General features: G+C 48.6%; 1 protein-coding gene across 2 annotated transcripts in view; it reads left to right on the top strand.

Moving 5' to 3' along the window:
* The first annotated feature begins 12,014 nt into the window (after positions 1–12,014).
* ARHGAP39 (Rho GTPase activating protein 39) overlaps positions 12,015–24,100 on the top strand; it is a 282,235-nt gene continuing 270,149 nt past the window's right edge. For both annotated transcript variants that reach the window (XM_038760044.1, XM_038760045.1), the window contains exon 1: positions 12,015–12,083. The gene's annotated coding sequence lies outside the window, so the exon portion shown is untranslated. The remainder of the gene's footprint in view (positions 12,084–24,100) is intronic.

Here is a 24,100-nt window from a genome sequence, read left to right on the forward strand (position 1 = left end):
AATAATAATAATAATAATAATAATAATAATAATAATAATAATAATAATAATAATAGCATTTATGAAGCGCTTACTCTGTGCAAAGCACTGTTCTAAGCGCTGGGGAGGTTACTAGGTGATCAGGTTGTCCCACGCAGGGGCTCACAGTCTTCATCCCCATTTTACAGATGAGGGAATGGAGGCCCAGAGAAGAATAATAAGAGTAATAATGATGGCATTTATTAAGCACTTACTATGTGCCAAGCGCTGTTCTAAGTACCGAGGAGGTTACAAAGTGATCGGGTTGTCCCAAGGGGGCCTCACAGTCTTCGTCCTGATTTTCTGGATGAGGTAACTGAGGCACAGAGAATAATAATAAGAAAGTAATGATGGCATTTATTACGCGCTTACTATGTGCCAAGCGCTGTTCTAAGCGCTGGGGAAGTTACAAGGTGATCAGGTTGGCCCACGGGGGGCTCACAGTCTTCGTCCTGATTTTCTGGATGAGGTAACTGAGGCACAGAGAATAATAATAAGAAAGTAATCATGGCATTTATTACGCGCTTACTATGTGCCAAGCACTGTTCTAAGCGCTGGGGAAGTTACAAGGTGATCAGGTTGGCCCACGGGGGGCTCACAGTCTTCATCCTGATTTTCTGGATGAGGTAACTGAGGCACAGTGAATAATAATAAGAAAGTAATGATGGCATTTACTACGCACTTACTATGTGCCAAGCGCTGTTCTAAGCGCTGGGGAAGTTACAAGGTGATCAGGTTGGCCCACGGGGGGCTCACAGTCTTCATCCTGATTTTCTGGATGAGGTAACTGAGGCACAGTGAATAATAATAAGAAAGTAATGATGGCATTTACTACGCGCTTACTATGTGCCAAGCGCTGTTCTAAGCGCTGGGGAAGTTACAAGGTGATCAGGTTGGCCCACGGGGGGCTCACAGTCTTCATCCTGATTTTCTGGATGAGGTAACTGAGGCACAGAGAATAATAATAAGAAAGTAATGATGGCATTTATTACGCGCTTACTATGTGCAGAGCACTGTTCTAAGCGCTGGGGAAGTTACAAGGTGATCAGGTTGGCCCACGGGGGGCTCACAGTCTTCATCCTGATTTTCTGGATGAGGTAACTGAGGCACAGAGAATAATAATAAGAAAGTAATGATGGCATTTATTACGCGCTTACTATGTGCAGAGCACTGTTCTAAGCGCTGGGGAAGTTACAAGGTGATCAGGTTGTCCCACGGGGGGCTCACAGTCTTAATCTAATAATAATAATAAGGGTATTTGTTAAGCGCTCACTATGTGTTAAGCGCTCAATATGTACCAAGCACTGTTCTAAGTGCTGGGGAGGTTACAGGGTGATCAGGTTGTCCCACGGGGGGCTCACAGTCTTAATCTAATAATAATAATAATAATGGTATTTGTTAAGTGCTCACTATGTGCAAAGCACTGTTTTAAGCGCTGGGGAGGTTACAAGGTGATCAGGTTGTCCCACGGGGGGGCTCACAGTCTTAATCTAATAATAATAATGATGATGGTATTTGTTAAGCGCTCACTATGTGCAAAGCACTGTTCTAAGCGCTGGATCCAGAAAGAGAGAGAGAGGAGGGAGAAGGAAGGAAGGAAGGAAGGAAAAAAAGTATTTGTAGGAAAGAAAGAAGAAAGGAAGGAAGGAAGAAAGAAAGGAAGGAAGAAAAGGAAAGAGAAAGTAAATGTAGGAAAGAAAGAGGAAGGAAGGAAGGAAGGAAGGAAGAAAAAAGTATATGTAGGAAAGAAAGAAAGAAAGAAAGGAAGAAAGAAAGAAAGAAAGAAAGAATATGTAGGAAAGAAATAAAGAAAAAAGTATATGTAAGAAAGAAAGAAAAAGAAAGGAAGGAAGAAAGAAAGGAAAAAAGTATATGTAGGAAAGAAAGAAAAGAAAGAAAGAAAAGGAAAGAAAGAAAGTATATGTAGGAAAGAAAGAAAAAGAAAGGAAGGAAGAAAGAAAGGAAAAAAGTATATGTAGGAAAGAAAGGAAAGAAAGAAAGAAAGAAAGAAGGAAAGAAAGAAAGAAAGGGAAAGAAAGAAGAAAGAAAGGAGGAAGGAAGGAAGAAAGAAAGGAAGAAAGAAAGGAAGGAAGGAAGAAAGAAAGGAAGGAAGAAAAGGAAAGAGAAAGTAAATGTAGGAAAGAAAGAGGAAGGAAGGAAGGAAGGAAGGAAGGAAGGAAGGAAGAAAAAAGTATATGTAGGAAAGAAAGAAAGAAAGAAAGAAAGAAAGAAAGAAAGAATATGTAGGAAAGAAAGAAAGAAAAAAGTATATGTAAGAAAGAAAGAAAAAGAAAGGAAGGAAGAAAGAAAGGAAAAAAGTATATGTAGGAAAGAAAGGAAAGAAAGAAAGAAAGAAAGAAAGAAAGAAAGGAAGAAAGAAATGAAAAAAGTATATGTAGGAAAGAAAGAAAGGAAAGAAAGAAAGAAAGAAAGAAAGGGAAAGAAAGAAGAAAGAAAGGAGGAAGGAAGGAAGGAAGAAAGAAAGGAAGAAAGAAAGGAAGAAAGAAAGAAAGAAGAAAGAAAGGAAGGAAGGAAGGAAGAAAGAAAGGAAGGAAGAAAAGGAAAGAGAAAGTAAATGTAGGAAAGAAAGAGGAAGGAAGGAAGGAAGGAAGGAAGGAAGGAAGGAAGGAAGGAAGGAAGAAAAAAAGTATATGTAGGAAAGAAAGAAAGAAAGAATATGTAGGAAAGAAAGAAAGAAAAAAGTATATGTAAGAAAGAAAGAAAAAGAAAGGAAGGAAGAAAGAAAGGAAAAAAGTATATGTAGGAAAGAAAGAAAGAAAGAAAGAAAGAAAGGAAGAAAGAAAGGAAAAAAGTATATGTAGGAAAGAAAGAAAGGAAAGAAAGAAAGAAAGAAAGAAAGGGAAAGAAAGAAGAAAGAAAGGAGGAAGGAAGGAAGAAAGAAAGGAAGAAAGAAAGGAAGAAAGAAAGATAGAAGAAAGAAAGGAAGGAAGGAAGGAAGAAAGAAAGGAAGGAAGAAAAGGAAAGAGAAAGTAAATGTAGGAAAGAAAGAGGAAGGAAGGAAGGAAAGAAGGAAGGAAGGAAGGAAGGAAGGAAGGAAGAAAAAAGTATATGTAGGAAAGAAAGAAAGAAAGAAAGAATATGTAGGAAAGAAAGAAAGAAAAAAGTATATGTAAGAAAGAAAGAAAAAGAAAGGAAGGAAGAAAGAAAGGAAAAAAGTATATGTAGGAAAGAAAGAAAGGAAAGAAAGAAAGAAAGAAAGAAAGAAAGAAAGGGAAAGAAAGAAAGAAGAAAGAAAGGAGGAAGGAATGAAGAAAGAAAGAAAGAAAGAGAGAGAGAAAGAAAGAAAGAAAGAAAGAAAGAAAGAAAGAAAGAAAGAAAGAAAGAAAGGAAGGAAGGAAGAAAGAAAGAAAGGAAGGAAGAAAGAAAGAAAGAAAGAAAGAAAGAAAAAGAAAGAGAAAAAGTCTATGTAGGCCCACTGGCAGTCCAGATTGCTTCTGGGTCCTCTGTAGGACAAAGCACGATGGGGATCTAGGTGAGCTGTGCACTCCACGGTTTCTCTGGGTCTGTTCTTTGGGTCTAGTATGGTTCCGGCAGGAAGCCTGACTCCACCACGCCTATCGGAGAGAATCAGGGAGAGCGGGGAGAAGACAGAAACACCCTTTTCAGCTAGTCTCCATGACAACCAAAGCACCTGGCAGATTACAATGACTTCTGGATCCAGGTTTCCAGGGAAGAAGTGGGCTTCTCCCAGATTCCAAGACCAACACGTTCTGGGAGGCCGCTCCGGTTACAGATGAGAGCTGTATGTTCAACCCAAATAGGAAGGGCAAAGTCAGCAGGTGAAAGCAGGAGTCCTGATCCCAGCCCTTGCCCGCTCACCCCCTATCCTCTCTCCCTCCGAAGGGACGTTGAACGCAATATCTGCTTTAAGAGCAATAGCCTTAGGAATGAAAAAGAGCAGCCTGTCCAGCTGCCGGGGAAGTGGGAGGATGGAGGAGTCCTCTCTCTAACAGGAGGGGACTCAATCTTCTCTTTTCCTCGCAATGAGACCACCTTCATCCAGGTAGAAGGGAAGATGGAGGGGGAGTACGTACAGAATCCGGGCCTAGCCCCGTGTCCCTCACATTGTTAAGAGCAAGCTCGTTAGGAGCTGAGTCTCCGGACGCACACGCCCACTGCTGCGGCCACCCGGATCGGACCGGAAGGTGAAATTACTTCTAAAATATAATAATAATGATAATGATGGCATTTGTTAAGCACTTACTACATGCAAAGCACTGTTCTAAGCGCTGGGGAGGATACAAGGAGATCAGGTTGTCCCACGGGGGGCTCACAGTCTTCATCCCCCTTTTACAGATGAGGGAACTGAGGCCCAGAGAAGTGAAGGGACTTGCCCAAAGTCACACAGCTGACAATTGGCAGAGCCGGGATTCAAACCCATAACCCCCGACTCCAAAGCCCGGGCTCTTTAAACTGGGCCACGCTGCTTCTCCAATATAGTCTCTTTGGTGTTACTAAGGCAGCGTGGCTTAGTGGTAAGAGCGTGGCCTTGGGAGTCAGAGGTCGCTGGTTTGAATCCCGACTCTGCCACTTATGAGCTGTGTGACTATGGGCAAGTCACTTCACTTCTCTGTGCCTCAGTTACCTCATCTGGAAAATGGGGATGAAGACTGTGAGCCCCCCGTGGCACAACCTGATCACCTTGTAAACTCCCCAGCGCTTAGAACAGTGCTTTGCACATAGTAAGAGCTTAATCAATGCCATTATTATTATTATTAAGTCACATGGCTCAATGGAAAGAGCACGGGATTGGGAGGCAGAGGTCATGGGTTCTAATCCCAGCTCTGCCACTTGTCAGCTGTGTGACTTTGGGGCAAGTCACTTAACTTCTCTGGGCCTCAGTGACCTCATCTGGAAAATGGGGATGAAGACTGTGAGCCCCACGTGGGACAACCTGATTACCTCGTATCCCCCTTCAGCGCTTAGAACAGTGCTTGGCACATAGTAAGCGTTTAACAAATGCCATCATTATTATTCTCTGTGCCTCAGTTACCTCAGTGTAAAATGGGGGTTAAGACTGTGAGCCCCATGTGGGACAGAGTGGCTCAGTGGAAAAGAGCCCGGGCTTTGGAGTCAGAGGTCATGGGTTCAAATCCCGGCTCTGCCACTTATCAGCTGGGTGGCTTTGGGCAAGTCACTTCTCTTCTCTGTGCCTCAGTTACCTCATCTGTAAAATGGAGATTTAGACTGTGGGATGACCTGATCACCTTGTAACCTCCCCAGCGCTTAGAACAGTGCTTTGCACATAGTAAGTGCTTAACAAATACCATTATTATTGGGCTTCAAGGCTGTCCATCCCCTCGCCCCCTCCTACCACACCTCCCTTCTGTCCTTCTCCAGCCCAGCCCGCACCCTCCGCTCCTCCGCCGCTAATCTCCTCACCGTTAGGCCTCGTTCTCGCCCGTCCCGCCGTCGACCCCCGGCCCACGTCCTCCCCCTGGCCTGGAATGCCCTCCCTCTGCCCATCCGCCAAGCTAGCTCTCTTCCTCCCTTCAAGGCCCTGCTGAGAGCTCACCTCCTCCAGGAGGCCTTCCCAGACTGAGCCCCTTCCTTCCTCTCCCCCTCGTCCCCCTCTCCATCCCCCCATCTTACCTCCTTCCCTACAGCACCTGTATAAATGTATATATGTTTGTACATATTTATTACTCTATTTATTTATTTATTTATTTATTTTACTTGTACATATCTATTCTATTTATTTTATTTTGTTAGTATGTTTGGTTTTGTCTCCCCCTTTTACACTGTGAGCCCACTGTTGGGTAGGGACTGTCTCTATATGTTCCCAATTTGTACTTCCCAAGCGCTTAGTACAGTGCTCTGCACACAGTAAGCGCTCAATAAATACGATTGATGATGATGATGATAACCGTCATCATCATCATTATTATTAAGGCACAGAGTGAATGGACCAGAAAAGTGCAGCACCTGTAGGAACCGAGGACTACATTTCCCACCATCCATTTCGGTGGCACCGGAAGTGTCCCTCCCCGGTTATTAAGGCACAGAGTAGATGGACCGGAAAAGGGCAGCATCTGTAGGAACCGAGGACTACATTTCCCATCATCCATTTCGGTGGCGCCGGAAGTGTCCGTCCCGGCCCTCAATCCTGTCCTCTGGCGCCCCCTGGCGGCTTTCCGGGAGATTTGACGAAGGAGGGCCAAGGGTCAGTGAAGGAGGGAGGTTGATTGGGAAATAGATTGGGGATGCGGAAGGAAAAATCAATCAATCAATCGTATTTAATAATACTAATGAGGGCAATTATAATGATAATGATGGTAATTATCTTTTAGACTGTGAGCCCACTGTTGGGTAGGGACTGTCTCTATATGTTGCCAACTTGTACTTCCCAAGCGCTTAGTACAGTGCTCTGCACACAGTAAGCGCTCAATAAATACAATTGATTGATTGATAAAGTACTTACTATGTGCCAAGCACTGTTATAAGCGCCGGGGTAGATAATCAATCAATCGTATTTATTGAGCGCTTACTGTGCACAGAGCACTGTACTAAGCGCTTGGGTAGTACAAGTTGGCAACATATAGAGACAGTCCCTACCCAACAGTGGGCTCACAGTCTAAAAGAATCAATCAATCAATCGTATTTAATAATACTAATGATGGTAACTACTAAGCACTTACTATGTGCCAAGCACTGTTATAAGCGCCGGGGTAGATGATGATAATGATGGCATTTGTTAAGCGCTTACTATGTGCAAAGCACTGTTCTAAGCGCTGGGGAGGATACAAGGCGATCAGGTTGTCCCACGCGGGGCTCACAGTCTTCATCCCCATTTTGCAGATGAGGTCACTGAGGCACAGAGAAGTGAAGTGACTACCCCAAAGTCTTCTAGACTGTGAGCCCGCTGTTGGGTAGGGACTGTCTCCATATGTTAATAATAATAATAGCATTTATTAAGTGCTTACTGTGTGCAAAGGACTGTTCTAAGCGCTGGGGAGGTTACAAGGTGATCAGGTTGTCCCACGGGGGCTCAGAGTCTTTATCCCCATTTTCCAGATGAGGGAACTGAGGCCCAGAGAAGTGAAGTGACTTGCCCAAAGTCACACAGCTGACAAGTGGCGGAGGCAGGATTTGAACCCATGACCTCTGACTCCAAAGCCCGGGCTCTTTCCACTGGGCCATGCTGCTTCTCTAACTTGTTGCCAACTTGTACTTCCTAAGCGCTTCGTCCAGTGCTCTGCACACAGTAAGTGCTCAATAAATACAATTGAATGAATCAATTGTATTTATTGAGCACTTACTGTGTGCAGAGCACTGGACGAAGCGCTTGGAAAGTACAAGTTGGCAACATATAGAAACAGTCCCTACCCAACAGTGGGCTCATGAAGTGACTTGCCCAAAGTCACACAGCTGATAAGAAGGGAAGCAGCATGGTTCAGTGGAAAGAACCCCGGGCTTGGGAGTCAGAGGTCATGGGTTCAAATCCCGTCTCCGCCAATTGTCAGCTGTGTGACTTTGGGCAAGTCACTCAACTTCTCTGTGCCTCAGTTCCCTCATCTGTAAAATGGGGATTAAGACTGTGAGCCCCACGTGGGACAACCTGATCACCTTGTATCCCCCCAGCGCCTAGAACAGTGCTTCGCACATAGTAAGCGCTTAACAAATACCATCATTATTAAGTAGGGAAGCAGTGTGGCTCAGTGGAAAGAGCCCGGGCTTGGGAGTCAGAGGTCATGGGTTCAAATCCAGCTCTGCCAATTGTCAGCTGTGTGACTTTGGGCAAGTCATTTCACTTCCCTGGGCCTCAGTGACCTCATCTGTAAAATGGGGACGAAGACTGTGAGCCCCCCGTGGGACAAGCTGATCACCTTGTATCAGAGAAGCAGCGTGGCTCAGTGGAAAGAGCACAGGCTTGGGAGTCAGAGGTCATGGGTTCAAATTCCGGCTCTGCCACTTAATAATAATAATCATGACGGCATTTGTTAAGCGCTTACTATGCGCTAAGCACCGTTCTAAGCGCTGGGGAGGATGCAGGGCGATCAGGTTGTCCCACGGGGGGCTCACAATCTTCATCCCCATTTTCCAGATGAGGTCACTGAGGCCGGAGAAGTGAAGTGATTCCCCCAAAGTCACACAGCTGACAAGTGGCGGAGTCGGGATTAGAACCCACACTGTACTAAGCGCTTCGGAGAGTATGCCACAACAATATAACAGGCATTTCTTGCCCACGACGAGTTTACAGTCTAGAGGGGGAGACAGACGTGAATATAAATAAATTACCGATAATAATATGTTTTGTTGTCTGTCTCCCCCTTCTAGACTGTGAGCCCGCTGTTGGGTAGGGACCGTCTCTATATGTTGCCCACTTGGACTTCCCAAGCGCTTAGCACAGTGCTCTGCACACAGTAAGCGCTCAATAAATACGATTGAATGAATGAATAAGTATTGTGATGCTGGAGGGGAGGCGGTGGTGAATAAGGGGAGCGGGTCAGGGTGATGCAGAAGGGAGTGAGAAAAGGGGAAGGAGGACGAAAGGGAACTGTTATTTCTGTCAATCGTATTTATTGAGCGCTTACTGTGTGCGGAGCACTGTACTAAGCGCTTGGAAAGTACAATTCGGCAATAAAGATATGGGAGGAGGTGTGAATAGGTTCATTCATTCATTCAATCGTATTTATTGAGCGTTTACTGTGTGCAGAGCACTGTACCAAGTGCTTGGGAAGTCCAAATTGGCAACATATAGAGACGGTCCCTACCCAACAGCGGGCTCACAGTCTAGAAGGGGGAGACAGACAACAAAACAATACATATTAACAAAATAAAATAAAAAAAAATAAATATTATAAATATGTACAAGTAAAATAGAGTAATAAATATGTACAAACATGTATACATAGTGACTTGAATATAAATAGCACACCCCTCTAAATGTTTATCACATTGCATGAATGAAAAGAGAGAATCCCTAATAATGATAATAATAATGATGGCATTTGTTAAGCACTTACTATGTGCAGAGCACTGTTCTAAGTGCTGGGGTGGGGGGGGGGGGATACAAGGTGATCAAGTTGTCCCACTTGGGGCTCACAGTCTTAATCCCCATTTTACAGATGAGGGAACTGAGGCCCAGAGAAGTTAAGCGACTCGACCAAGGTCACACAGCAGACGTGGTGGAGCCGGAATTCGAACCCATGACCTCTGACTCCAAAGCCCGGGCTCTTTCCACTGAGCCACGCTGCTCCTCTAATCCCTGCCCCTAACGAGCTCACAGTCTAGAGGGGGGGAGACAGACATCAATACAAATAAACAGACATCAATATAAATAAATAAAAAGAGCATAGTACTAAACATTTGGGAGAGAACAAAACAAGAATTAGCAAACACGTTCCCTGCCCCCAACGAGTTTAGTCTAGAGACCTCGATTTAATAAATAATTTATAATATATAATTTAATATGTACATAAGTGCTGTGGGGCTGTCACAGATCCAATATCCTCAATTGTCACTTCAGCCTTTCCCACCAGCTAAAGTACTTCTCTTTAGCACTTTATTTACGTTTTGTATATAGTCTGCTCCACCCCAATAGCTGTAATTTAGGTTTTACAGCCTGGGAGGACGCACGTTTCTCCTCCAGACCGTAAGATCCTTGAAGCCAGGGATAAGGCCTTCTCTTTTGCGCTCTCCCACGTGCTTAGTACAGTGCTAAGGTGTTCAAAAAAAAATGCTATCGATTGGTTGTGAAGGAAGGGAATGGAGAAGGGAGGGAGAGGAAGGAATGGAAGTTGGGAGAGAGGGAGGAGATAATGGGAAGTAGAGGAGGGGAAGAATATAGAGGGGGAAGGGGAGGTGAGGGCGATGGGATGGGCAGGGGGTGAAGAGGAGTCCGGGGGCAAGGGAGAATGTGGGAGAAGGGAAAGGAAGGGGGAAAAGGGGGAAGGGGAAGAGGGCAAGGGGGCAATGAGAGGAGGAAGAGAGGGCGAGGGGGGCAATAATAGGGGAGGAGGGCAGGGCAAAGAGGAGTCATAAGGGAAGGAAAGAGGGCAATATGGGGGCAATGAGGGGAGGGCAAAGAGGGGTGAGCCCATTGTTGGGTAGGGATTGTCCCTATCTGTTGTCAAATTGCACTTTCCAAGTGCTTAGTATAGTGTTCTGCACAGATTAAGTGCTCAATAAATACGATTGAATGAATGAATGATGATGGGAGGAAGAGATGGCAAGGGGGGCAATGAGGGGAGGAGGGGAGAGCAAAGAGGGGTGAGCCCGGTGTTGGGTAGGGATTGCCCCTATCTGTTGCCGAATGGTACTTTCCAAGCGCTTAGTCCAGTGCTCTGCACACAGGAAGCGCTCAGCAAATATGATGGAGTGAATGAATAGTGACGGGAGGAAGAGAGGGCAAGGGGGGCAATGAGGGGAGGAAGAGAGGGCAAGGGGGGTCATGAGGGGAGGAGGAGAGGGCAAAGAGGGGTAAGGAGGGGAGGAAGAGGGGGCAATGAGGGGAGGAAGAGAGGGCAAGAGGGGCAATGAGGGGAGGGAGAGAGAGGGGGCAATGAGGGGAGGAAGAGGGCAAGGGGGGTAATGAGGGGAGGAAGAGAGGGCAAAGAGGGGTAATGAGGGGAGGGAGAGAGGGCGGGGGGGCAATGAGGGGAGGAAGAGAGGGCAAGGGGGGGTAATGAGGGGAGGGAGAGAGGGCGGGGGGGCAATGAGGGGAGGAAGAGAGGGCAAGGGGGGCAATGAGGGGAGGAAGAGAGGGCAAGGGGGGCAATGAGGGGAGGAAGAGAGGGTAAGGGGGGCAATGAGGGGAGGAAGAGAGGGTAAGGGGGGCAATGAGGGGAGGAAGAGAGGGTAAGGGGGCAATGAGGGGGGGAAGAGAGGGTAAGGGCGCAATGAGGGGAAGAAGAGAGGGTGGGGGGCAATGAGGGGAGGAGGAAAGGGCAAAGAGGGGTAATGATGGGAGGAAGAGGGAGCAATGAAGGGATGAAAGAGGGTGAGGGGGGAATGAGGGGAGGAAGAGAGGGCAAAGAGGGGTAATGAGAGGAGGAAGAGGGGGCACGGGGGATAATGAGGTGAGGAGATGGCAAAGAGGGGTCATGATGGAAGAGGGGGCAATGAGGGAAGGAAGAGAGGACAAGGGGGGCAATGAGGGGAGGAAGAGAGGGCAAGGGGGGCAATGAGGGGAGGAAGAGAGGGCAAGGGGGGCAATGAGGGGAGGAGGAGAGGGCAAAGAGGGGAGGAAGAGAGGGTAAGGGGGAATGAGGGGAGGAAGAGAGGGCAAAGAGGGGTAATGAGGGGAAGAAGAGGGGGCAATGAGGGGAGGAAGAGAGGGCAAGGGGGGGTATTGATGGGAGGAAGAGGGGGCAATGAGGGGAGGAAGAGAGGGCAAGGGGGGGTAATGAGGGGAGGGAGAGAGGGCAAAGAGGGGTAATGAGGGGAGGGAGAGAGGGCAAGGGGGGCAATGAGGGGAGGAAGAGAGGGCAAGGGGGGGCAATGAGGGGAGGAAGAGAGGGTAAGGGGGGCAATGAGGGGAGGAAGAGAGGGTAAGGGGGGAATGAGGGGAGGAAGGGGGGCAATGAGGGAGGAAGAGAGGGCAAAGAGGGGTAATGAGGGGAGGAAGAGAGGCCAGAGAGGGGTAATGGAGGGCGATGAGGGGAGGAAGAGAGGGCAAGGAGGGCAATGAGGGGAAGGAGGGACCAGGAGGTGAATCGAAACGGGGGAAGCGTGTGAGGGGAAGAGACGCCGGGGGAGGCCGGAGGGAGCGGGGGACAGGGAGCGGAGGAGGCGGAGGGAGGGAGTGAAGGCGAAGGGAGGGGGCGGAGGGTTGCGCTTGGTGACGGGAGGACGCGAGCGGCCCTGGCAGGGGGAGGGACGACGAGGAGGAGGAGGAGGAGGAGGAGGAGGAGCCACGGTGATGGTGGCGGCGGTGGTGGCGGCGGCGGCAGGCGAGCCCGGGCCGAGGACGGCGTGAGGGCATGAGGGTCTCGGCGGCCGCCGCGACGGGCCAAGCCGGGCCGGGCCGGACGGGACGGGACGGGACGGGACGGGACGGGACGGGACAGGGCCGGCAGCCCGCCAACATGGCGGACAGGGAGGTAAAGGCCCCTCACGGGGGGGCGGCGGGGGGGGGGGGGGGGGGACGGCCCCCCCGCCCGGGGGGCCCCCTCAGGGGGGACCGGCCCCGACCGGCCCGGGCCGCCTTTACCTCAGGGGCCGCGGGGGCAGCAGGAGGACGGAGAAAGAGGAGGGGAAGAGGCTGAGGGGTGACAGCCTCCATTCCGGGGCCGAGCCGTCGGGGCCGAGCCGTCGGGGCCTCGTCCGTGGAGGTGTCGGGGGGGGGGGGGGCGCTCCCCCAATTCATTCATTCATTCATTCATTCAATCCTATTCATTGAGCGCCTACACTGGACTAAGCGCTTGGGAATTGGCAACAAATCCTCGGGAAAGGCCCCGGGAGACCCCCCACCGTGGATTCTGAGGGGGCCGGGGGCGTCCACCACGCTGAGACGTTGGGGCGGGGGCGGCCCCCCCCACCCCGCTTACCTCGATGGGGGCGTCGAGAGAAGGGGGGAAAAAGGGGTGCAGGCCCTCGCATCTAGATGTTGCCATCTTGGACTTCCCTAAGCGCTTAGTCCAGTGCCCTGCACGCGGGAAGCGCTCAATAAATACGATTGAATGGATGGATGAGAGAGGGAGAAATAAAGGGGTGCATGCAGGCCCTCGTTTCTGAACCACCGTGAGCCCGCTGTTGGGTAGGGGCCGTCTCTAGATGTTGCCATCTTGGACTTCCCTAAGCGCTTAGTACAGTGCCCTGCACGCAGGAAGCGCCCAATAAATATGAATGAATGAGAGAGGGAGAAAAAAAGGGGTGCAGGCCCTCGTTTCTGAACGACTGTGAACCCGCTGTTGGGTCGGGACCGTCTCTAGATGTTGCCATCTTGTTCTTCCCTAAGCGCTTAGTACAGTGCCCTGCACCCAGGAAGCGCCCAATAAATATGAATGAATGAGAGAGGGAGAAAAAAAGGGGTGCAGGCCCTCGTTTTTGAACGACTGTGAGCCCGCTGTTGGGTAGGGACCCTCTCTAAATGTTGCCATCTTGGACTTCCCTAAGCGCTTAGTACAGTGCCCTGCACGCAGGAAGCGCTCAATAAATGCGATTGAATGAATGAATGAGAGAGGGAGAAAAAAAGGGGTGCAGGCCCTCGTTTTTGAACGACTGTGAGCCCGCTGTTGGGTAGGGGCCGTCTCTAGATGTTGCCATCTTGGACTTCCCTAAGCGCTTAGTACAGTGCCCTGCACGCGGGAAGCGCCCAATAAATATGAATGAATGAGAGAGGGAGAAAAAAAGGGGTGCAGGCCCTTGATTCTGAACGACTGAGCGCCCGCTGTTGGGTAGGGACCGTCTCTAGATGTTGCCATCTTGGACTTCCCTAAGCGCTTAGTACAGTGCCCTGCACGCAGGAAGCGCCCAATAAATATGAATGAATGAGAGAGGGAGAAAAAAAGGGGTGCAGGCCCTTGATTCTGAACGACTGAGCGCCCGCTGTTGGGTAGGGACCGTCTCTAGATGTTGCCATCTTGGACTTCCCTAAGCGCTTAGTACAGTGCCCTGCACGCAGTAAGCTCTCAATAAATGCGATTGAATGAATGAATGAGAGAGGGAGAAAAAAGGGGTGCGGGCCCTCGTTTCGGAACGGCTGGAAGGTGTGTGGCCCAGGGCCGGGACCGGCTCCATCGGTTGCCCGTTGGTCCTTCCCAAGCGCTTAGCGCAGTGTTCTGCACAGGGGAAGGGCTCAAGAAATAGGATTTGAATGAACAAATACCTTTATTATTCTGGTTATGTGGTCGTCTCCCCCCTTCTAGTTTGGGAGCCTGTTGTTGGGTGGGGACTGTCTATGTTGCCGGTTGGTGGGGATTGTGTCTCTTATGTTGCCGGTTGGTGGGGATTGTGTCTCTTATGTTGCTTGTTGGTCCTTCCCAAGCGCTTAGCGCAGTGTTCTGCACACGGGAAGCGCTCAAGAAATAGGATTGAATGAACAAATACCATTATTATTATGATTATGATCGTCTCCCTCCTTCTAGAGTGGGAGCCCGTTGTTGGGTGGGGATTGTGTCTCTTGTGTTGCCGGTTGGTGGGGATTGTGTCTCTTCTGTTGCCGGTTGGTACCTGCCAAGCGCTTAGCACAGTGTTCTGCATAGGGGAAGGGCTCAAGAAATAGGATTGAATGAACAGATACCATTATTATTCTGGTTATGTGATCGTCTCCCCCCTTCTAGATTGGGAGCCAGTTGTTGGGTGGGGACTGTCTATGTTGCCGGTTGGTAGGGATTGTGTCTCTTATGTTGCTTGTTGGCCCTTCCCAAGCGCTTAGCGCAGTGTTCTGCACACAGGAAGAGCTCAAGAAATAGGATTGAATGAACAAATACCATTATTATTCTGGTTATGTGATCGCCTCCCCCCTTCTAGATTGGGAGCCTGTTGTTGGGTGGGGACTGTCTGTGTTGCCGGTTGGTAGGGATTGTGTCTCTTATGTTGCCGGTTGGTACTTCCCAAGCGCTTAGCGCAGTGTTCTGCACCCGGGAAGAGCTCAAGAAATAGGATTGAATGAACAAATACCATTATTATTATGATTATGATCGTCTCCCCCCTTCTAGAGTGGGAGCCCGTTGTTGGGTGGGGATTGTGTCTCTTATGGTGCCGGTTGGTGGGGATTGTGTCCCTTCTGTTGCCGGTTGGTACCTCCCAAGCGTTTAGCGCAGTGTTCTGCACAGGGGAAGGGCTCAAGAAATAGGATTGAATGAACAAATACCATTATTATCATGATTATGATCGTCTCCCCCCCCCCCCCCCAGAGTGGGAGCCCGTTGTTGGGTGGGGATTGTCTCTCTGTTTTGCAAGTTGGTACCTCCCAAGCGTTTAGCGCAGTGTTCTGCACACGGGGAGAGCTCAAGAAATAGGATTGAATGAACACATAATAATAACAATAATAATATTGGTATTTGTTAAGGGCTTACTATGTGCCATGCACTGTTCTAAGCGCTGGGGTAGGTACAAGGTCATCAGCTTGTCCCACATGGGCCTCACAGTTTTAATCCCCATTTTCCAGATGAGGGAACTATGCCATTATTATTATGATTATGATCGTCTTCCCCCTTCTAGAGTGGGAGCCTGTTGTTGGGTGGGGATTGTCTCTCTGTGTTGCCGGTTGGTACTTCCCAAGCGCTTAGCGCAGTGCTCTGCACCCTAGAAGCGCTCAAGAAATAGGATTGAATGAACAGATACCATTATTATTATGATTATGATAGTCTCCCCTGTTCTGGACTGGGAGTCCGTTGTTGGGTGGGGATTGTGTCTCTTGTGGTGCCGGTTGGTGGGGATTGTATCTCTTATGTTGCCGGTTGGTACCTCCCAAGCGCTTAGCACAGTGCTCTGCACCCTGGAAGTGCTCAGAAATGGGATTGAATGAACAAATACCATTATTATTATGATTATGATCGTCTCCCCCCTTCTGGACTGGGAGCCCCCGTTGTTGGGTGGGGATTGTGTCTCTTATGTTGCCGGTTGGTGGGGATTGTGTCTCTTATGTTGCCGGTTGGTACCTGCCAAGCGCTTAGCACAGTGCTCTGCACCCGGGAAGAGCTCAAGAAATAGGATTGAATGAACAAATACCATTATTATTCTGGTTATGTGATCGTCTCCCCCCTTCTAGACTGGGAGCCCGTTGTTGGGTGGGGATTGTCTCATGTTGCCGGTTGGTAGGGATTGTGTCTCCTCTGTTGCCGGTTGGTACCTCCCAAGCGCTTAGCACAGTGCTCTGCACACGGGAAGAGCTCAAGAAATAGGACTGAATGAACAAATACCGTTTTATTAGGATTATGATAGTCTCCCCCCTTTTACACTGCGAGCCCGTTGTTGGACAGGGATTGTGTCTCTTATGTTACCGGTTGGTCCTTCCCAAGCGCTTAGCACAGTGTTCTGCACACGGGAAGAGCTCAAGAAATAGGATTGAATGAACAAATACCATCATTATTGTGGTTATGTGATCGCCTCCCCTCTTCTAGATTGGGAGCGCGTTGTTGGGTGGGGACTGTCTATGTTGCCGGTTGGTAGGGATTGTGTCTCTTATGTAGCCGGTTGGTACTTAGCACAGTGTTCTGCACACGGGAAGCGCTCAAGAAATAGGATTGAATGAACAAATACCATTATTATTATGATTATGATCGTCTCCCCCCTTGTAGAGTGGGAGCCCGTTGTTGGGTGGGGATTGTCTCTCTATGTTGCCAGTTGGTACCTCCCAAGCGCTTAGCGCAGTGTTCTGCACCCGGGAAGAGCTCAAGAAATTGGATTGAATGAACAAATACCAATATTATTATTCTGGTTATGTGATCGTCTCCCCCCTTCTAGAGTGGGAGCCCGTTGTTGGGTGGGGATTGTGTCTCTTGTGTTGCCGGTTGGTGGGGATTGTGTCCCTTCTGTTGCCGGTTGGTACCTCCCAAGCGTTTAGCGCAGTGTTCTGCACAGGGGAAGGGCTCAAGAAATAGGATTGAATGAACAAATACCATTATTATCATGATTATGATCGTCTCCCCCCCCCCCCCCCCCGAGTGGGAGCCCGTTGTTGGGTGGGGATTGTCTCTCTGTTTTGCAAGTTGGTACCTCCCAAGCGTTTAGCGCAGTGTTCTGCACACGGGGAGAGCTCAAGAAATAGGATTGAATGAACACATAATAATAACAATAATAATATTGGTATTTGTTAAGGGTTTACTATGTGCCATGCACTGTTCTAAGCGCTGGGGTAGGTACAAGGTCATCAGCTTGTCCCACATGGGCCTCACAGTTTTAATCCCCATTTTCCAGATGAGGGAACTATGCCATTATTATTATGATTATGATCGTCTTCCCCCTTCTAGAGTGGGAGCCTGTTGTTGGGTGGGGATTGTCTCTCTGTGTTGCCGGTTGGTACTTCCCAAGCGCTTAGCGCAGTGCTCTGCACCCTAGAAGCGCTCAAGAAATAGGATTGAATGAACAGATACCATTATTATTATGATTATGATCGTCTCCCCTGTTCTGGACTGGGAGTCCGTTGTTGGGTGGGGATTGTGTCTCTTGTGGTGCCGGTTGGTGGGGATTGTATCTCTTATGTTGCCGGTTGGTACCTCCCAAGCGCTTAGCACAGTGCTCTGCACCCTGGAAGTGCTCAGAAATGGGATTGAATGAACAAATACCATTATTATTATGATTATGATCGTCTCCCCCCTTCTGGACTGGGAGCCCCCGTTGTTGGGTGGGGATTGTGTCTCTTATGTTGCCGGTTGGTGGGGATTGTGTCTCTTATGTTGCCGGTTGGTACCTGCCAAGCGCTTAGCACAGTGCTCTGCACCCGGGAAGAGCTCAAGAAATAGGATTGAATGAACAAATACCATTATTATTCTGGTTATGTGATCGTCTCCCCCCCTTCTAGACTGGGAGCCCGTTGTTGGGTGGGGATTGTCTCATGTTGCCGGTTGGTAGGGATTGTGTCTCCTCTGTTGCCGGTTGGTACCTCCCAAGCGCTTAGCACAGTGCTCTGCACACGGGAAGAGCTCAAGAAATAGGACTGAATGAACAAATACCGTTTTATTAGGATTATGATAGTCTCCCCCCTTTTACACTGCGAGCCCGTTGTTGGACAGGGATTGTGTCTCTTATGTTACCGGTTGGTCCTTCCCAAGCGCTTAGCACAGTGTTCTGCACACGGGAAGAGCTCAAGAAATAGGATTGAATGAACAACTACCATCATTATTGTGGTTATGTGATCGCCTCCCCTCTTCTAGATTGGGAGCGCGTTGTTGGGTGGGGACTGTCTATGTTGCCGGTTGGTAGGGATTGTGTCTCTTATGTAGCCGGTTGGTACTTAGCACAGTGTTCTGCACACGGGAAGCGCTCAAGAAATAGGATTGAATGAACAAATACCATTATTATTATGATTATGATCGTCTCCCCCCTTGTAGAGTGGGAGCCCGTTGTTGGGTGGGGATTGTCTCTCTATGTTGCCAGTTGGTACCTCCCAAGCGCTTAGCGCAGTGTTCTGCACCCGGGAAGAGCTCAAGAAATTGGATTGAATGAACAAATACCAATATTATTATTCTGGTTATGTGATCGTCTCCCCCCCTTCTAGAGTGGGAGCCCGCTGTTGGGTGGGGATTGTCTCTCTTATGTTGCCGGTTGGTGGGGATTGTGTCTCTTATGTTACGGGTTGGTGCCTCCCAAGCGCTTAGCGCAGTGCTCTGCACCCTGGAAGAGCTCAGGAAATAGGATTGAATGAACAAATACCATTATTATTATGATTATGATCGTCTCTCCCCTTCTAGAGTGGGAGCCCGTTGTTGGGTGGGGATTGTGTCTCTTATGTTGCCGGTTGGTACCTCCCAAGCGCTTAGCGCAGTGCTCTGCACAGGGGAGGAGCTCAAGAAATAGGACTGAATGAACAAATACCATTATTATTATGATTATGATCGTCTCCCCCCTTCTAGACTGGGAGCCCGTTGTTGGGTGGGGATTGTATCTCATGTTGCCGGTTGGTAGGGATTGTGTCTCATGTTGCCGGTTGGTACTTCCCAAGCGCTTAGCGCAGTGCTCTGCACCCGGGAAGAGCTCAAGAAATAGGATTGAATGAACAAATACCATTATTATTATGATTATGATCGTCTCCTCCCTTCTAGACTGTGAGCCTGTTGTTGGGTTGGGGTTGTCTCTGTAGCCAGTTTGTCCTTCCCAAACGCTTAGCACAGTGCTCTGCACACAGGAAGCGCTCAAGAAATACGATTGCATGAATGCATAATTCCATTTCTCTATTTTGATGGCATTGACGCCTGTCTACTTGTTTTGGTGTCTGTCTCCCCCTTCTAAACAAATACCATCATTATTGTGATTATGATGGTCTCCCCCCCTTCTAGACTGGGAGCCTGTTGTTGGGTGGGGATTGTCTCTATATGTTGCCGGTTAGTACGTCCCAAGCGCTTAGCACAGTGCTCTGCACACAGGAAGCGCTCAAGACATACAATTGAATGAGCAAATGAATGAACAAATACCATTATTATGGTTATGATCGTCTCCCCCCCCTCTAGACTGGCAGCCCGTTGTTGGGTAGGGATTGTCTCTATCTGTTGCCGGTTTGTACGTCCCAAGCGCTTAGCACAGTGCTCTGCACACAGGAAGCGCTCAAGAAATACAACTGAATGAGCGAATGAATGAACAAATACCATTATTATGATTATGATGGTCTCCCCCCTTCTAGACTGGGAGCCCATTGGTGGGTAGGGACTGTCTCTATCTGTTGCCGATTTGTACTTCCCAAGCGCTTAGCACAGTGCTCTGCACCAAGGAAGCGCTCAATAAATGCGATTGAATGAATGAATGAATGACTAGTAAGCGCCTAACAGATACCATCATTATTGTTGTGATGATGGCATTCGTTAAGCGCTTAACAAATACCGTCATTATTGCTATGATGGTGGCATTCAGTGCTTTGCACATAGTAAGCGCTTAACAAATACCATCATTATTATTATTATTATTCGTTAAGCGCTTACCACGGGCCAGGAGCTGTGCAAAGCGCCGGGGTGGATGCAGGCAGATCGGGTTGGATCTGTCCCTGTCCCATGCGGAGCTCACGGTCTCCACCCCCGTTTTGCAGATGAGGAAACTGAGGCCCGGAGGAAGGGAAACGACTTGCCTAAGGTCACACGGCGGACACGTGGCGGGGGCGGGATTGGAACCCAGGACCTTCTCACTCCCAGGCCCGGGCTCTAGCTACTACGCCGTGCTACCTCTGCTGCTCTGAATAATAATTATGGCATTTGTGAAGGGATTACAATGAGCCAGGCACTGTACTAAGCGCTGGGGTGCATACAAGTATATTCCCTCCTCTCCCCTTCCCACTGCATTTATATATTTACCTGTAATTTTACTTATTTATATTGCTGTCTGATTATTTGTATTGATGTTTGTCTCTCAATCAATCAGTCGTATTTATTGAGCGCTTATTGTGTGCAGAGCACTGTACTAAGCGCTTGGGAAGTACAAGTTGGCAACAGTTCCTACCCAACAGTGGGCTCACAGTCTAGAAGACTCTCCCTTCCCCTCCAGCTGTGAGCCCATTGTGGTCAGGGATTGTTACTCTTTATTGCTGTATTGTACTTTCCCAAGCGCTTAGTACATTGCTCTGCACACAGTGAGCGCCTAATACGATCGAATGACTGAATCCCTTGTTTCTCGAGGAAGGAGATTTGGCAAGCCACAGGGTGTCTGATTATTTGCATTGATGTTTGTCCCTCCCTTCCTCTCCAGCTCATTGTGGTCAGGGATTGTTACTCTTTATTGCTGTATTGTACTTTCCCAAGCGTTTAGTACAGTGCTCTGCACACAGTGAGCGCTCAATAAATACGATTGAATGAATGAATGAACAGTGAGCGCCTAATACGATCGAATGACTGAATCCCTCGATTTGGGGAGCCACAGGGTGTCCAGGCCCGGGTTAGGGAGGATTAGGAGACACCTTGGAATCAATCAGTCAATCAATCAATCGTATTTATCGAGCGCTTACTGTGTGCAGAGCACTGTACTAAGCGCTTGGGAAGTCCAAGATGGCAACATATAGAGACAGTCCCTACCCAACAGTGGGCTCACAGTCTAAAAGGGGGAGACAGAGAACAAAACCAAACATACTAACAAAACAAAATAAATAGAATAGATATGTACAAGTAAAATAGAGTAATAAATATGTACAGACATATATACAGGAATATGTTGCCAATTTGTACTTCCCAAGCGCTTAGTCCAGTGCTCTGCACACAGGAAGCGCTCAATAAATAGGATTGAATGAATGAATAGGTGATTCCTGGAGAGAGAGGGATTTTAAATCCCGATTAGTGAGGGGTGGGAGAAAGCTTGGCTATTGAAAAGTGGGGCGTGCAATCTCAGGGTGGAAAGTTGGGGTTTTTAAATCGTGGCTTGAGGATTTTCAAGACAGGTTGGCTGACTGTTGTTGGAGCGCGATCTTTGGGGAAAAAGAAGAGGGATCCGAGCTCCGGTGAGGTATTTAGCTCCTGCACAGGTTAGAGATTGAATTTCCAAATGCTGATAAGGTCAGGGAATCGATGCATCTTCTAGTGGGAGGCAGTGGGGGGGTTAAACCCTCCGTTTTGGGGTGGGGATTTAACCTTTGATAAAGGGAGGGAGGTGGCTAAAGGGAATTTATAGCATTATTGCCTGGCTCATTATTGCGTCAAGGCCATTTGCTATTTCTTTTTTTTTCCTTTTAACGTGAGGGTTGGGAGGGTTTTAATAGACCGGGGCTGTTGGACTATCTGGCCCTGCAGAGGGCTGTTGATTGGGGAGGGTGTGGTATGTTGGGAAGAATGGGGTGAGGAAGCTGTGAAAACAGGAGTTTCATAGGGATGCGGATTCTGTTGCCTTCGGATTCCTTTATTTTTAAAATGTTCCCCGTCCTCTGCTGCCCGTGGGTGTGTTCCACATTGTTCCCTACCCTTCTGCTGCTTTGGGAGTTCTGCATCTTTAAACGGCGAAAGCTGCAGGATTTTTTTTTTTTTCCTATTTTCTATTTTTTTTTTTTTTTCGGCTGTGCGATGCCGGTTTAATCAACCCCCGAGTGACCTCTGCAGAAAAGTCTACAGTTGCGAGGTTTTGCTGCACCTGAAAAGGGGAGGTGCAAGCAGGGGGAATCTGTCTTTTGAAGCAGGAGGGGAGGGTTAACGCAGTGCATCGCAGAGTGGCTGCAATAAGCAGCAGGTGGCATAAAAATCGAGGCTTCAATCAATCGATCGTATTTATTGAGCGCTTACTGTGTGCAGAGCACTGGACTAAGCGCTTGGGGCCTTCCTGCCGTAGTATTAATAGTCCAGAAAGGGGTGTGTGGGATGATGATGATGACGGCATTTATTAAGCGCTTACTATGTGCCAAGCACCATTCTAAGCGCTGGGGAGGTTACAAGGTGATCAGCTTGTCCCACGGGGGGTTCGCAGTCTTCATCCCCATTTTACAGATGAGGTCACTGAGGCCCAGAGAAGTGAAGTGGCTTGTCCAAAGTCACACAGCCGACAATTGGCGGAGCCGGGATAATGATAATAATGGTGGTATTGGTTAAGCGCTTACTATGTGCAAAGCACTGTTCTAAGCGCTGGGGAGGTAACAAGGTGATCAGGTTGTCCCATGGGGGGCTCACAGTTTTAATCCCCATTTTACAGATGAGGTAACTGAGGCCCAGAGAAGTGAAGTGGCTTGTCCAAAATCACACAGCTGACAATTGGCGGAGCCGGGAGAATAATAATAATAATGGTGGTATTGGTTAAGCGCTTACTATGTGCAAAGCACTGTTCTAAGCGCTGGGGAGGTAACAAGGTGATCAGGTTGTCCCATGGGGGGCTCACAGTTTTAATCCCCATTTTACAGATGAGGTAACTGAGGCCCAGAGAAGTGAAGTGGCTTGTCCAAAGTCACACAGCCGACAATTGGCGGAGCCGGGATAATAATAATAATGATGGTATTTAAGTGCTTACTATGTGCAAAGCACTGTTCTAAGCGCTGGGGAGGGTACAAGGTGATCAGGTTGTCCCATGGGGGGGCTCACAGTTTTAATCCCCATTTTACAGATGAGAAAACTGAGGCACAGAGAAGTTAAGTGGCTTGTCCAAAGACACACAGCTGACAGTTGGCAGAGCCAGGATTTGAACCCATGACCTCTGACTCCAAAGCCTGTGCACTTTCCACTGAGCCATGCTGCTTCTCTTCACTCAGAGAGTGAAGTGACTTACCCAAGGCCACACAGTAAGCAATTGGCAGAGGGATGTGGGGGCTGTAGGATTTAAGTGGTCTTGGGCTACTAGCCAAAAGGATAGGTTTCTGAAGTTGGGACACCTGCATAGTAATAATAATAATTATGGTAATTGTTAAGTGCTTACTATGTGCCAAGCACTGTTCTAAGCGCTGGGGTAGCTACAGGGTAATCGGGTTGTCCCACGTGGGGCTCACAGTCCTGTGAGAAGCAGCGTGGCTTAGTGGAAAGAGCCCGGGCTTGGGTGTCAGAGGTCTTGGGTTCTCAGACCGGCTCCGCCGTTTGTTAGCTGTGTGACCTTGGGCAAGTCACTTAACTTCTCTGTGCCTCAGTTACCTCATCTGTAAAATGGGGATTAAAACTGTGAGCCCCCCATGGGACACATGCTTCTCTGGGCCTCAGTGACCTCATCTGGAAAATGGGGATTAAGACCGTGAGCTCCACATGGGACAACCTGATAACCTCGTATCTCCGCCAGTGCTTGGAACAGTGCTTGGCACATAGTAAGTGCTTAACAAATGTTACAGGGTGATCAGGTTGTCCCATGGGGGGCTCACAGTTTTAATCCCCATTTTACAGATGAGGTAACTGAGGCACAGAGAAGTGAAGTGGCTTGTCCAATGTCACACAGCTGACAGTTGGCAGAGTCAGGATTTGAACCCATGACCTCTGACTCCAAAGCCTGTGCTCTTTCCACCGAGCCACGCTGCTTCTCTTCACTCAGAGAGTGAAGTGACTTACCTAAGGCCACCCAGTAAGCAATTGTTAGCTGTGTGACCTTGGGCAAGTCACTTAACTTCTCTGGGCCTCAGTTACCTCATCTGTAAAATGGGGATTAAAACTGTGAGCCCCCCCCCCATGGGACACATGCTTCTCTGGGCCTCAGTGACCTCGTCTGGAAAATGGGGATTAAGACCGTGAGCTCCACATGGGACAACCCGATTACCTCGTATCTCCTCCAGTGCTTAGAACGGTGCTTGGCACATAGTAAGTGCTTAACAACTGCCATTATTATTATTATTAATCTCATTTTATGGATGAGGTAACTGAGGCACAGAGAAGTTAAATGGCTTGCCCAAGTTTGCACAGCAGACAAGTGGCAGAGCCGGGATTAGAACCCGCATCCTCTGCCTCCCAAACCCGTGCTCTTTCCACTAAGCCATGCTGCCAGTCCTACCTGTGGCTCTTTGGGGGTCTAGATTCCCCCAAAGCCCGCAGATGGACCTTGTACAATCAATCGGTGGCATTTATTGAGCCCTTAATATGTGCCCAGCACTGTA

Source organism: Tachyglossus aculeatus, chromosome 18, assembly GCF_015852505.1.
Source record: "Tachyglossus aculeatus isolate mTacAcu1 chromosome 18, mTacAcu1.pri, whole genome shotgun sequence".
In the NCBI taxonomy this organism is placed as follows: domain Eukaryota; kingdom Metazoa; phylum Chordata; class Mammalia; order Monotremata; family Tachyglossidae; genus Tachyglossus; species Tachyglossus aculeatus.